Genomic DNA, 12051 nt, shown 5'->3' on the forward strand with positions numbered 1-12051 from the left:
CCCCACTTTGCCAAGGCCACATTGAAACAGCTGCTTCTCAAAAGACCAGCAGGAGTGTCCCAGGCTGAAGGGGACGAGGACAAGGCAAGGAAAGGGTGAGCATCTTCGGAGTGTAATGGTGGATGGGCACAGAGTTTTGGGTGAGAAATAAGTAACTCACGGTGGCTCGAATGCAGGAAGAAAGGCGGAAGGAAGTGGGGTGAGAAGGTGAAGGTGGAGATGACAAGGAGGGCACTGGGGGTACGTTCCTGACAGGATAGAGAACCCCGCGCATGGCCCCGACTGTGTGTGCACATGTGTGCCAACGTGCATGCATGTGCGTGACATGTACAATGCGTGCAATGTGAGATAGACAGATTGTAGATGATAGATAGATAGAAGATAGATGATAGATAGATAGATAGATATAGACAGATAAACAAATAGATGGATGATAGATGATGATGATGATGATGATGATGATAGATACACAGATACATACATACATACATGATAGATGATAGATAAATAGATTAGATAGATGACAGATGATGCATAGATAAATAATAGATGATAGGTAGATAGACAGGTAGACGATAGATGATGATGATGATGATGATGATGATAGATAACTAGATAGACAGACAGATACATACATACATACATAGATGATAGATAGATGAGAGATAGATTGATAGATATAGACACAGTGTATACATATGCATATGTACACAGACAGCTAGATGGATAGACAGATACGCAAAATAAGAGAGTAATAAGTGCTTTGGACAAAAACGATTTGGGAGGGGGTGAGGGACAGTGTACCATTTAAAACGGGATGGTCCTCAAACCACATGAGACACTGCTTCGCCCCCTGGGATGGCTGTCACACATACTTACACTCCCACGCAGCAAGTGTTGACAATGACACGGAGACCCTGGTGGGACATAGCGCTGGTGAGACTCGTGTACACACTGGCTTTGGGAAGTCCCTGGAAACATTCGACACAGCGTTACCATCCGGCACAGAAGTCACTCAGCTGTGTCCATCCCCACGAAAATTAAAGATATATGTTCACATAAAATTTTACGCCAACATTGATAGTATTATTATTACTCAGCATTACCACTATTACTATTATTACTCATAATAGGCAAAAAGTGGGAGCAACCCAGTGTTCTTCAACCGACAAACAGATGAACGAAACGTGGTCCATCCGCGACAGGGTCATGCTGACCGATGCTGCAACATAGATGATGCCTGAAAACGTCTTGCTCCGTGAAATAAGGTGGATGCAAATGAGCGCACGGGGAATCATCCCGTTTCTATGAAACGTCGAGATCAGGCAAGTCCAGAGTCGGAAAGATCAGAGGTGTCCGGGGCAGAGGCAGCGTGGAGTGGGCAGTGACCGCTGACAGGAACAGCCGACCTGCGAACGTGAGTTGGAACTGTGTGGGTCCCCTCACGAGCAGCATCTCAAAAAAAATACGTAAAGTACCGTAAATGGACTTCTCTTCCTTATGACTTCCTGAGAATTTCCTTTTCCCTCACTTTACTGTAAGATTACAGTATACCAGACACATAACACAGAAAACATGGGGCAAGCAGCTGTTTGTGTTGCTGGCAAGGCTTCCGGTCAGGAGCTGGGTTTTGGGGGAGCCAAAGTCACACGGAGATTTTTAACTGTGCAGAAGGTCAGTGCCGCTAAGCCCCAGTTGTTCAAAGGTCACCTGTACAGGTCACTTTGGGGTGACGAAAACGTTCTGGGGCTAGATAGAGATGGTGGCTGTAAAATCCTGAGAATACACTAAAAACCACTGCATTTTACACTTTAAAATGGTGAGTTTTATGGTACGTGAATTATATCTCTAACATTTTCCAGCCAAGTCCTAAAGGAGAAGTGGGAAGGCGGCCAGATACAGCTGAGCGGGGCCAGGCAGCCGTAATGATGACTTTTACAGAGCACCTGCTGCAGGCCGAGCTCCCGCGAAGAGCCAGTTCAGTCCCTGCTTCTCATCCATGCCAGACAACGATGCCGGAGGCGCTCAGCATCGTCCTCAGAAGTCGGAAGAGGAAGCCAAGGCTCAAGATGTCGGCTAACTCACTCAGGTCACTCAGCAAGCAAGGCAAGAGGGAGCAGGACTCAGCAGGGAGCTCGGGTAGACCAGGTGGCTGGAATGCACCCGAGCGCCACAGAACTCAGGGCCGGTGCCCGGGGCTGGTGGAGCTGGTGGGCTGGGTCGTTCGGTGGTGACTTCCACAGTGTGGCGAGGGGTTGGTTCTGTCCCACCTGCCCTTGTCAGTGCTGAGCGTGGCGCTGGGGCACGGAGGACCTGCAGGAGGAGGCTGGCAGGGGTGCTGACCGAGGTCGTGGGCGCTGGACTCCTGCAGAAGCTTAGGGGCCGAGCCATGGCCTCCTGCTGCCTTTGGGTGGGAGGACCATCGAAGCCCCTTCTCCGTGTCAGTGAGGAGCACGGGCCAACTGCCAGCCTGGCCCTGACAGTGTCTCCGCTGCCTGGGGCGAGTAAGTCACTCCGCGGGCCTGCCCGGCGCCGTGGGGTGGGCTGGGGAGAGGCGTTTGCTGTGGTCCACAGGCCCGCCGAGCTGGGCTCAGGTGGGAGGTCCGCGTGCGCATGCGCGTCCTCGCTGCTGTCCTTGGTGCTGAGAGGTAGGCGGCAACGCGAAAACTAAGTAACGAGGGGGGTGTGAGCCCCGTGGGGGGCTGTCCATCCACACGGCCACACCCACAGACCTGGCCCCGCCCCCGCTGGGGCGTGGCCTCGTGTTTCCAGAGCATCATCTCTCATTTGGCTCCAACGAAGCCCATCACCCAGGAGCCGCTCCAATCCAGCCTGTCACATCACGTTTCTGACAGGCGTCTGCCTAAGACAGGACTCAATCTTATATAAGAGTCATGATCAGCCAGCACGGGCCTATTTTCAGAAGCATCTGACGGTGAGGCTTTGAATATAAAGGCATGTCGGCAGCAGGTGATCGATTTGAAGATGGGGATTTAAAGACACATGTCTTCTCAGCCTTCAGCAAAGCGCTTGGCGAGAAGAGGAGCTTTTTCCCCTTCGTCGGCCTAAGAGTGATTCCCTCACTTTGCTAGTGATCTGTGAGCTTCCCGACTCCCAGGAAGGAAGTCACGGTGGGGTGAGGGCTGATGTCTCGTAAGCACAGCTGAGGCCGGAGGTTTTCAAAGCGTGCAGCCCATGGAGAACCCGCCTCGCCCCCAAGACAAAGACCAGTGTGACAAATAGACACACAAGACTTTCATTCTTCAACTCCACCGTGGTGGTTCATCCTGCGTCCCCTCGTTCAAGGTCATCCGAGAAGCTCACACCTACACTCACTCTTCCACTGATCTCATCTTGCCTTTAAATGTCGCCTCTGCTCTGGGGACCCACAACCATGTCTCCAGCACGGGCTTCCTCCCAAACTCTGGCCTGCGTGACTGTGGGTGAGCCTGGCTGGCGTCTGCACTGGGATGTCGTGTGGCAATCCCGGGATTGTTGTGACCAACACGGGGCTCTCAGCTCTTATCCCCCCAAACTATTCCACCACAGCAGTAAGAGGCCAACTGTCCTGTCCGCCCAGTGGCTAAAAACCGTGGGGTCACCCATAACTTCCTTTCCCTCCACACCTGAGACCAATCTACTGACAGGTGCTATCACCTCTCCCTCCGTGATGAACCGAGGATCCCCACATCCCTTCCGCCAGGACTTGGTGTCCCCATCTCGCTAATGCCAGATGCCCCGACCTGGTTTCCTACGGCCCCTTCTGAGTAAAGCAGCAGTGTGTCTTTTAACAAATGTAACTCAGACCACATCATCCTCTGCACAAAACCCCCGCTGGCTCCTCCACGAGCCCCAGGAGTCTTCGGGTCACTTATGTGGTACCTGAGCTCGTCCTTTTCCTTCCTGACTCTGTCCAGGAAGGCAACGTCAGGAGCAAGCAAGCGACGTCATTATAGTCCTTAGTCCCCGCCCCCATTGGAGAATGTCACGTAAAGAAGCGCCTAGCTCCTTAGGGTAAGTGGTAGTGTGCAGAGTCCAGTGTAGACGCTTCGTGCATCCCTATGCCCAGTTTACACCCAGGGACTGGCCATGCTGTCTTTACTACCAGAAATCAAGTCATTCCCATCTCTAAATCTAATCAGATTGAGAGCCAATTCCAGAAACCCAAGGACCAATTGAAAACTCTCATTCTTAAAATTATGCTCCTCAAGAATCACTCTCGGTACCAAAAACCTGGATAAGCTAGCGGTCCCCAGAGAAGCAGAACCCACGGGACGTACAGAGATAACTACACGGAGATTTAGCGTGAGGAATAGGGATTTATCTTGCAGTCTTGGGGGCTGGAAGTCCCACTGTCCATTGTCCGCAAGCTGGGGACCCCGGAAGGCCAGGAGCGTAGTTAAAGGGCCTGAGAGCCAGGGCCACCACGGGCAGAGGCTGATGGCCCAGCTCAGGCTCCGAGAGAGAGCAAACCCTCCTCCCTTTTCCTCTCCGTTCTCAGCCCTCGACAGACGGGACAGCGTGCACTAACAAGACCGCTCGCTAGTCTCTCCTGGAAACGCCCTCAAAGAGGCAGCCAGAAAACACTTAGCCAGCTGTCCGGCCAGCCCACACCCAGCAAGTCAAGGTGAAAGTTGCCCCGTCTCACTCAGAATACCACGCGGAGCAGCGGGCACAGCGGAGAGGGCCTGTGTGCGCCCCGCTCCCCGTGCGTCCTGCCTCTGCCCGCCTCGTACTAGTTATTGGTCATTCCGTTGCCGTGTACTCGATTACCATGAACTTCATGGCTTAAAACAGCAAACGTTTGTCACCTCACCGTTTCCAAGGCTCAGGAGTCTGCCATGACTTCACTGGATGCTGAGCTGCGGGTCTCCACGTGCTGCATGACCGAGCTGGCCGGGCCTGGGCTATGACTCCGGCCGAAGAGCGAAGGAGCTGCTCGCAGACCCTTCAGGTCTCTGGCAGAATTCGCTTTCTTGTGACGACATCATCCTGGCTTCTTGCCCCTGGAGACGCCGTCTGTCAGCCCCCAGAGACCTCCCTGGCCCCCAGAGGCCCCCAGCTGCTGACGCATGGACTTCCCCAGCACAGTCGCTAAGGTCACCAAACCAGCAAAGACCGTGTCTACAGAATACTGGGAAGGTGGACTCTGCAATCCATCCCGTGACACACCGCGAGAGGACATCCCTTCGCTCTCGCCAGAGTCCATTGCCAGCAGCACCTCCAGATCCCACCGCTCCAGGCGAGGGGACGGGGCATGGGTCAAGCCCCAGGGGGCGGGACCTCAGGGGCCACCCTTCTGCGGGCCACGCCTTCCCGCTTCCCCTCACCTCGTGGGCCCCGCTTGTTCCGGGCCAGCCCCACGTGCTCGGCCCCGTGGGAGAAAGCCTCTGGCTCGATCTACACGAAATAAAGGGCTTCCGGCTGTGCCCCATCTTCCACAGCTACGAAGCACGTTATACAAAGTTCTCGATTATTCCACAGATCCCTCCCTCGGGTCCACTGTCCAGGACGGTCTACTTAGCTCAAGCCGAAGCGACCTGAGTTTCACCTGCTATGAGCTCTTCTCTAGACTCTGCTGCAGGTAGAATTTGGGATGAAAATGCATGAGGTTCCCAGTACGGTCCCTGCCAAGCTCAGACACTCGGACACTGAAACTAATTTCACAAGGTTTTGTTTTCCTTGTTTGTCCGTGATAACAAATCTTCACGTTTTCCACTCTGAGAATAGCTGTTCACTCTTCGGCTGAATAACGCTTCTGAAAGACGCGATTCGAACCGGGCAGTCGATCGCGTATGCGGAATTTAATACACGATAATACAGACTCCTTGACGAAAAGGACGTGCCCAGTCCGCCGGGCGCTTGCCTGAACGTGTGCTGGCTTCAGCACGGCCAGGGACAGGGGTCAGATGGCTGGCCACTGTCTCTTGCCCCTGCGCGGTCTCCGATGTCACCGTGTGGGCCTCAGTGTCGTGTCTGTTGCCCGGTGCGTCTATTCTGCAAGCCATGCCACTTCGTCGATCCTCACTTTTCCATCCGGAAAGCGTGGATTAAACGATGCTTATTTCATAGACCAGTTTCCCATAATTTGTGAAATTTAACTTTATTAATGTTTGTTATGATCTATAGAAGTCTTTGTATTGAGTCGAATCTATTTTAATTTTCTCTGATTCCTTCCATTAGTTTATTCCCACAAGGAATAACTCTGATGTCAGTTGATTATTTGCACTCATATTTTATTCATAGTTTTGTTTACTTTATCGCGTTGCATTTTTAATGCGTGTGTAAATTTGGCGAGCAGTGTTAAATGAGAATTATCTCTTCCAACTCTGCAGTCTCGTAGGTGTGGGCCGACGTTCAATCTGTCTGCGTTAGTCGGTTATTGTTGTAATAATGTCGCCTAACAAACGACTCCTCAAAATCTCAGCAGCATAAACCAACAAATGTCGATTTCGTTGTGATGGCTCAGAGCCTGGCCGCCGGGCTCCGGGCTGAGCTGAGGTTGCCGTGTGCTCTACACCCGTCCAATCTCGGGACCCGGCCAGAGGGCCAGACATGCCGAGCGGTGACATTCTCCAGGGGGAACGGGCATCCTGTGTCTTAACACCTCGCTCTGGAACCAGCCCTCTGTCACTGCCCCTGCCAGAACCTGAGGGGCACCGAGCAGGCGAGTCTTCTCAGGGGGGACAGGGGACAGGCGCGCAGAGCACGCGCTCTGAGAGCAGCTGGCCCTCCGGGGTCACACGATGCGGTGCGCAGCGTCCCCAGAGGACCGTCCGCTCCAGGCTCGGGCGTGGAAGCCCAGGTGTCGTAATTACCTTTCGTTTTTCGGGTTTGGATGTGGCCCCTCTTTGCCTGGAGACCTTGGAATTTAGAAAAATGGTATCTGCCTCCCACGCAGCTGACAAACAAGGGTGGCACAAAGGCGGATGGCCGTCCCCGGCACTTCTGCTGGAACGAGAGAGCCTGGGGAGGGACGGCGGGCACCCGGCCGTCTCTGGCCACGGCGACCCTTCCATCCAGGTGCCGCTGCCAGGCCCCATGGCAGGCGTTTCGGCGCTGGGCCCCGGACCCGCGGTACTGCTCTGCGTGGCTCCGAACCTGCGGTGCTGCTCTGTGTGGCTCCGGGCTCGTCCTCGGAGAGTCCCTTCTCTATTGTCCTCTGGAGCACACGTGGCGAGCTCCTCGCTGTCCTCCCCACCCTCGGAAACGCGGGATTCTGCGGTCATTTCACCTCAGACCCCCAGGAGGAACTTGGAGCCCCCCTGGCTTCTCGGGACCACCCTCTTGGTCGCTCCCCAAAACGCTGGGAAGTCACCGCCACCGACACCCCCGAGGCTCTCAGTGCCCGGCACAGGTCCTCCCTTCACGGGGGGCTCGGACGGACCCACGCTGCTGCCGGGTGGGAGACCCCTGTGCTCGCCACACTCCAGCATCCTGCAAGGGGGGACGAGGAAAACGGAGACTCTGCATGATCCGCGGTAGCCTGGACTTGACGCCCAGCAGAACAGGATGTCAGTGCGTGGACTCTGCTCACACGGAAAGAATTAGTGTCCATGCACCTGGAGGAAACGCCAGGCTTCACGACTTGTCCACATTCTCTAAAATTTGCGACTCGACTCTGCTCCGTCTTGACCAGAGAGCTGTTGTGCTTGTGCATCGGTTCACGTGTCCTTGCTCGACTCTTCAGAAACAGAAAGAATTACCCAGAGGCTTTGGACGATGCATAAAAATAAGGAGTCTCCTTTGTACGGGAAACAACCAGAGGCCAGAATCAGATCCTGAGCGTCTGGCTCGCCTGTGACTACACCTGAGGCTTTCAGATGTGTCCTCTCACACACGTAGTGACTGCGGTGACACTCACGTCCGTCCGTTTTATGACTCTTTTTGGAACGAGTAGTATCTATTCAAAAAGGAGATTTTTTTTAAAGTTTCAGAATCTTCAAACTCTTTTGACTTATCATCAATATGTATTTGGATAAAGATGTCCAATCAAAATAAATAAGCGGATATATAGACAGACAGGTAAATAAAATGCCAGAACCAAAAACATAAGGAGCTTGAATTGCTGATAAGAAATTAGAAGTCTTCACATCGCAATCCATTCACACTTGAACCTTTGCTAAGTGTCCGTGGTGTCAACTAGACGAGAACGTGTTAGGCGTTCAGCCAGGATAGGGGAGTCCAAGGGGACGCCTACCGCTCTCAGGGGCTCAGAACAGCCGCTCGCGAATCACGTGCACCCTAAGACTCCGGGAGACTCTCCAGGAAGCAATGCCAGCAGCGTCTTGTATCTGGAGAGTGAATTTCCAAGATCTCACTTGTCCCCCATGCTCCTAATTAGGAGAAATGTCATTGTCCGTAGGTTACTGATAAGTAACTGACAATTTCCGAGAGTAAATGACTTGCCCACGCCTGTAAGACTAACGAAAAGCAAACTCGACACGAGAACCTAGGTGTTCTGACACCTCCGCCACACCTGGTGACCTATCTGCTCATTACATTGTGGTATTCGATTCTATTCATTGTTATTTTATCTTATCTTATCTTTTTATTTTATTTATTTTATTTTATTTTATTATTCTTTTTAGGCGAGGCAAGTCTTCACAGATTGCAAGGACCTTGTCAGCTTACAATCCCTTATTTTTTTGTTTTTTATGCCTGTTGCACCTGGTCTTCCTAGGTGGTCTCACATCCAAGTACTAACCAAGCCTGACCCTGCTTAGCTTCTGAGATCAGATGGGATTAGGCTTGTTCAAGGTACAAGCGCAACCCTTGGTAGACCTCACAGATTGCGAGGAACTTGTCAGCTTACAATCCCTTATTTTTTACGCCGACAGCACCTGGTCTTCCTAGGTGGTCTCCCATCCGAGTAGTAACCAGGTCCGACCCTGCTTAGCTTCCTCTTCGTTGTTATTTTAAACCTGTGGCTGATACGTCCAACATCCGGGTCACCGAAGGGTCTGATTCTATTACCAGGATGTCCTCTTGTTCCTGTCTCCCGAGAGGCCGGCTGGTTGTCAAATCTGTTCCAGCCACGTGTGTGAGAATCTAGAGGTTCTGTGCTGTGTCATGTTCCCCCAGGACACGTTCGCTTATCCCCTTGCGAGCAGTGTAAGTAGGGGAGCAGCCCCCCGATTCGCTCAGGCCGTGGGCTGATTTCGAGCCGAGGTTCACATTTCTACGGCCCAGGCTGTTCCTGTTTTGTCTCCAGCGTCAAGCGGCAGCCCTTCCAGGTTCACCCGATCACTCTGGGTGCCTCCAAGGCCCGCCCTCGGCATGTCCCCAACACCCAGCTCTGCCTGCCGGCAATGTGCGGCCGCCGAGACCTCCGCCCGGCCCCTCGGTCTGTCCGCTGCCCGCGCTCAGCCACTGCACCTGCGGCAAACGCCCTGGGGAAAAGGTGCGCCTTCTCCTCCCTCTTTCCTCTGCAGAAGCCTGGCCCCTCGAATCCGTCTGCGTGCGTGTCACCCCAATGCCTCCAAATGCTTTCACCCGTGTTTCCCAAATTTTCTCCTCAGGAGGGACGGCGTGTTCCTGCTGTTTGTCACAGCTGAGAGTGGAATTCACGCTTCCCAGAGTTTCTGTGACACTAAAATTAGAAATGTGACAGCGATCGATTCAGAAATTATCGTAGAGCAGGCGTTCAATAACGTGACCGACGTAGGATCAAAATAATGAAGAATTGTTACTGCGATGATTACCTCTGTTAATTGTAATGACAATTTTTCAAAATCAAAACTTCAAATTAGGTTTTATGATTGTCATTGAGCTTTCTATAGACAGCAGATACTGATTTTTCCGGCTTGTGGGATAGTGGTATTTCTCATTGTGATTTAATACGTTGATATTTTGATCTACGCGTAGTGGTTTGTAAATCTGGTGTGTATAATAGTAATAATAATGATCATTTAACAACCACTCACATTTATTAACTGATTAACGTCTGTCGAGTCTGGTTTTATACATTTCGCTCGCCCGCCCGGCACATCCACCTCCCGCAGCCCGGGCCCTCCGCTCACCTGCAGCATCTCACAGTCAGCGCTGGGACCCGAGGAAGCTCGTCTGTCCCCCCGCGGGACGTTAGCCCCACGAGGGCAGGGCTGGCTAGGCCGCTCTCCTCCGCGTTAGGGCTGTCCCCGGAGGGTCTCTGCAAATGGCTGCTGAAGGAACGATGCAGAGCGACCGGCCGCGTTAGCACCTGTGAGCACCTGCAAGCACCTGTGAGCATCTGTGAGTACTGTGAGCACCTGTGAGCACCTGTGAGCACCTGCGAGCAACTACGAGCACCTGCGAGCACCTGTGAGCACCTGTGAGTACTGTGAGCACCCATGAGCACCTGTGAGTACTGTGAGCACCTGTGAATACTGTGAGCACCCGTGAACACCTGCGAGTACCTGTGAGCACCTGTGAGCACCTGTGAGCACCCGTGAGCACCCATGAGCACCTGCAAGCACCTGTGAGCACCTGTGAGTACTGTGAGCACCTATGAGTACTGAGTACCTGTGAGTTCTGTGAGCACCCGTGAGCACCTGTGAGTACCTGTGAGTACTGTGAGCACCTGTGAGTACTGTGAGCACCTGTGAATACCGTGAGCACCCGTGAGCACCCATGAGCACCTGTGAGCACCTGTGAATACTGTGAGCACCCGTGAGCACCTGTGAGCACCTGGACGCGGGCAGAGATCCGCCTGGCGTCCCATCAGCAGACCACGGCTCCCGGTCCCCTGCGTCCATCCTCTCCGACACCTGTCCCTCATCCAAATGCCACCCTTCCACTGCAGGCCCATCACAAGGGCCACCCTTTCCCTCGAGGCTCCCTGTCCCCAGGCAGAAACCGACCCTGCCCCTCCGTGCCCGTCACCCAGCCAGAAGCAGACGGCCCGATCAGACAAAGAGACACACTGAAGTCCCAGGCACGGTCCAGTGGGGACAATGCCTAGAGCGACGGGCGACAGGCGACATCCTACGGGATTTGGTGAACGCTTCGAGGCAGACGGTAGGATGGAGCGTCCATCCCACACTCCACCCTGGGAATCGGCGGAAGTAAAAGTGGCTCCTGTCACCCCGAGGCCCGTTAATTTAGCCACCGCGTTCGAGCAGACTCAACCGCCTACGTGGTGTTGTCCGTGTAAAAGTTACAAATCTGCTTAACAATAAAGAATTCCATTAGCATTTTCATTTCCGTGACCACTCGTGACAGCGATCATGTTTTTATTTGGCTTATTGTTATTTCACATTTCTTCAGATGAAAATTACGTAGCCAGATTCTCTGCCCGTTGCTACACTGGTGGCCTTTTCCTTATTAGTCGGTAGGTGTTATTTTTCACGTCCCGATAATAATCATTTTCTCTCAGTTTAAAGCTTTTCTTTCGATTTTGTTTGTTGTCTTTAATTATTCAGAGATTTTATTTTTTCTTTTAATTAGATCAAATCCTTCTGTAGTTCCCATATCTCATTTTTTTTCATGGCTTCTAAATTCTGTACTTTGTTTTAAGAGAGCTTTTATATGCCAGATGATTATAAATTCTTACATTTTCTTCTAATATTTCATGATTTGCTTTAATATTTAGCAGTTAATGGCACCAGTTATTTATGATATTATCTTTCCTTATATGGTGGGATATTTATTCCAATGTCACTTATTTAATTGTCTTTTCTTCATGAATTTGAAATGCCTCCTTTATAACTTTACGATAAACTAAAATTGGACATTCGCATGAGTGAATATTTCTTGCCTCTGATTCGGTGCAGGTTAATATTTTCCCAGCACCAGCGGCACGGCAAGCCCGTTTAACGGCCCCCGCATCATACTGTGCTCAGATAAGCCAAGGGCAACTATTTTCATTTCAAAATAAAACATAACAAAAAAAAACGATTTGGGCTATATTTCTGCAAATGTTCTTGTATGCACTTTAAAATTAATTTGTCAGTTGGCACACTGATTTCATTGGCTTTTTTTTTAGAAAGATTTCATTAATTCTGTAGGTTAATTTGCAGAGAATTTACATTTGTAACAAGGTGATAAGCACAGTCTTCTTTTAGGCGGTGA

The sequence above is a fragment of the Pteropus alecto genome, unplaced genomic scaffold (genome assembly GCF_000325575.1).
Source record: "Pteropus alecto unplaced genomic scaffold, ASM32557v1 scaffold118, whole genome shotgun sequence".
NCBI lineage: Eukaryota > Metazoa > Chordata > Mammalia > Chiroptera > Pteropodidae > Pteropus > Pteropus alecto.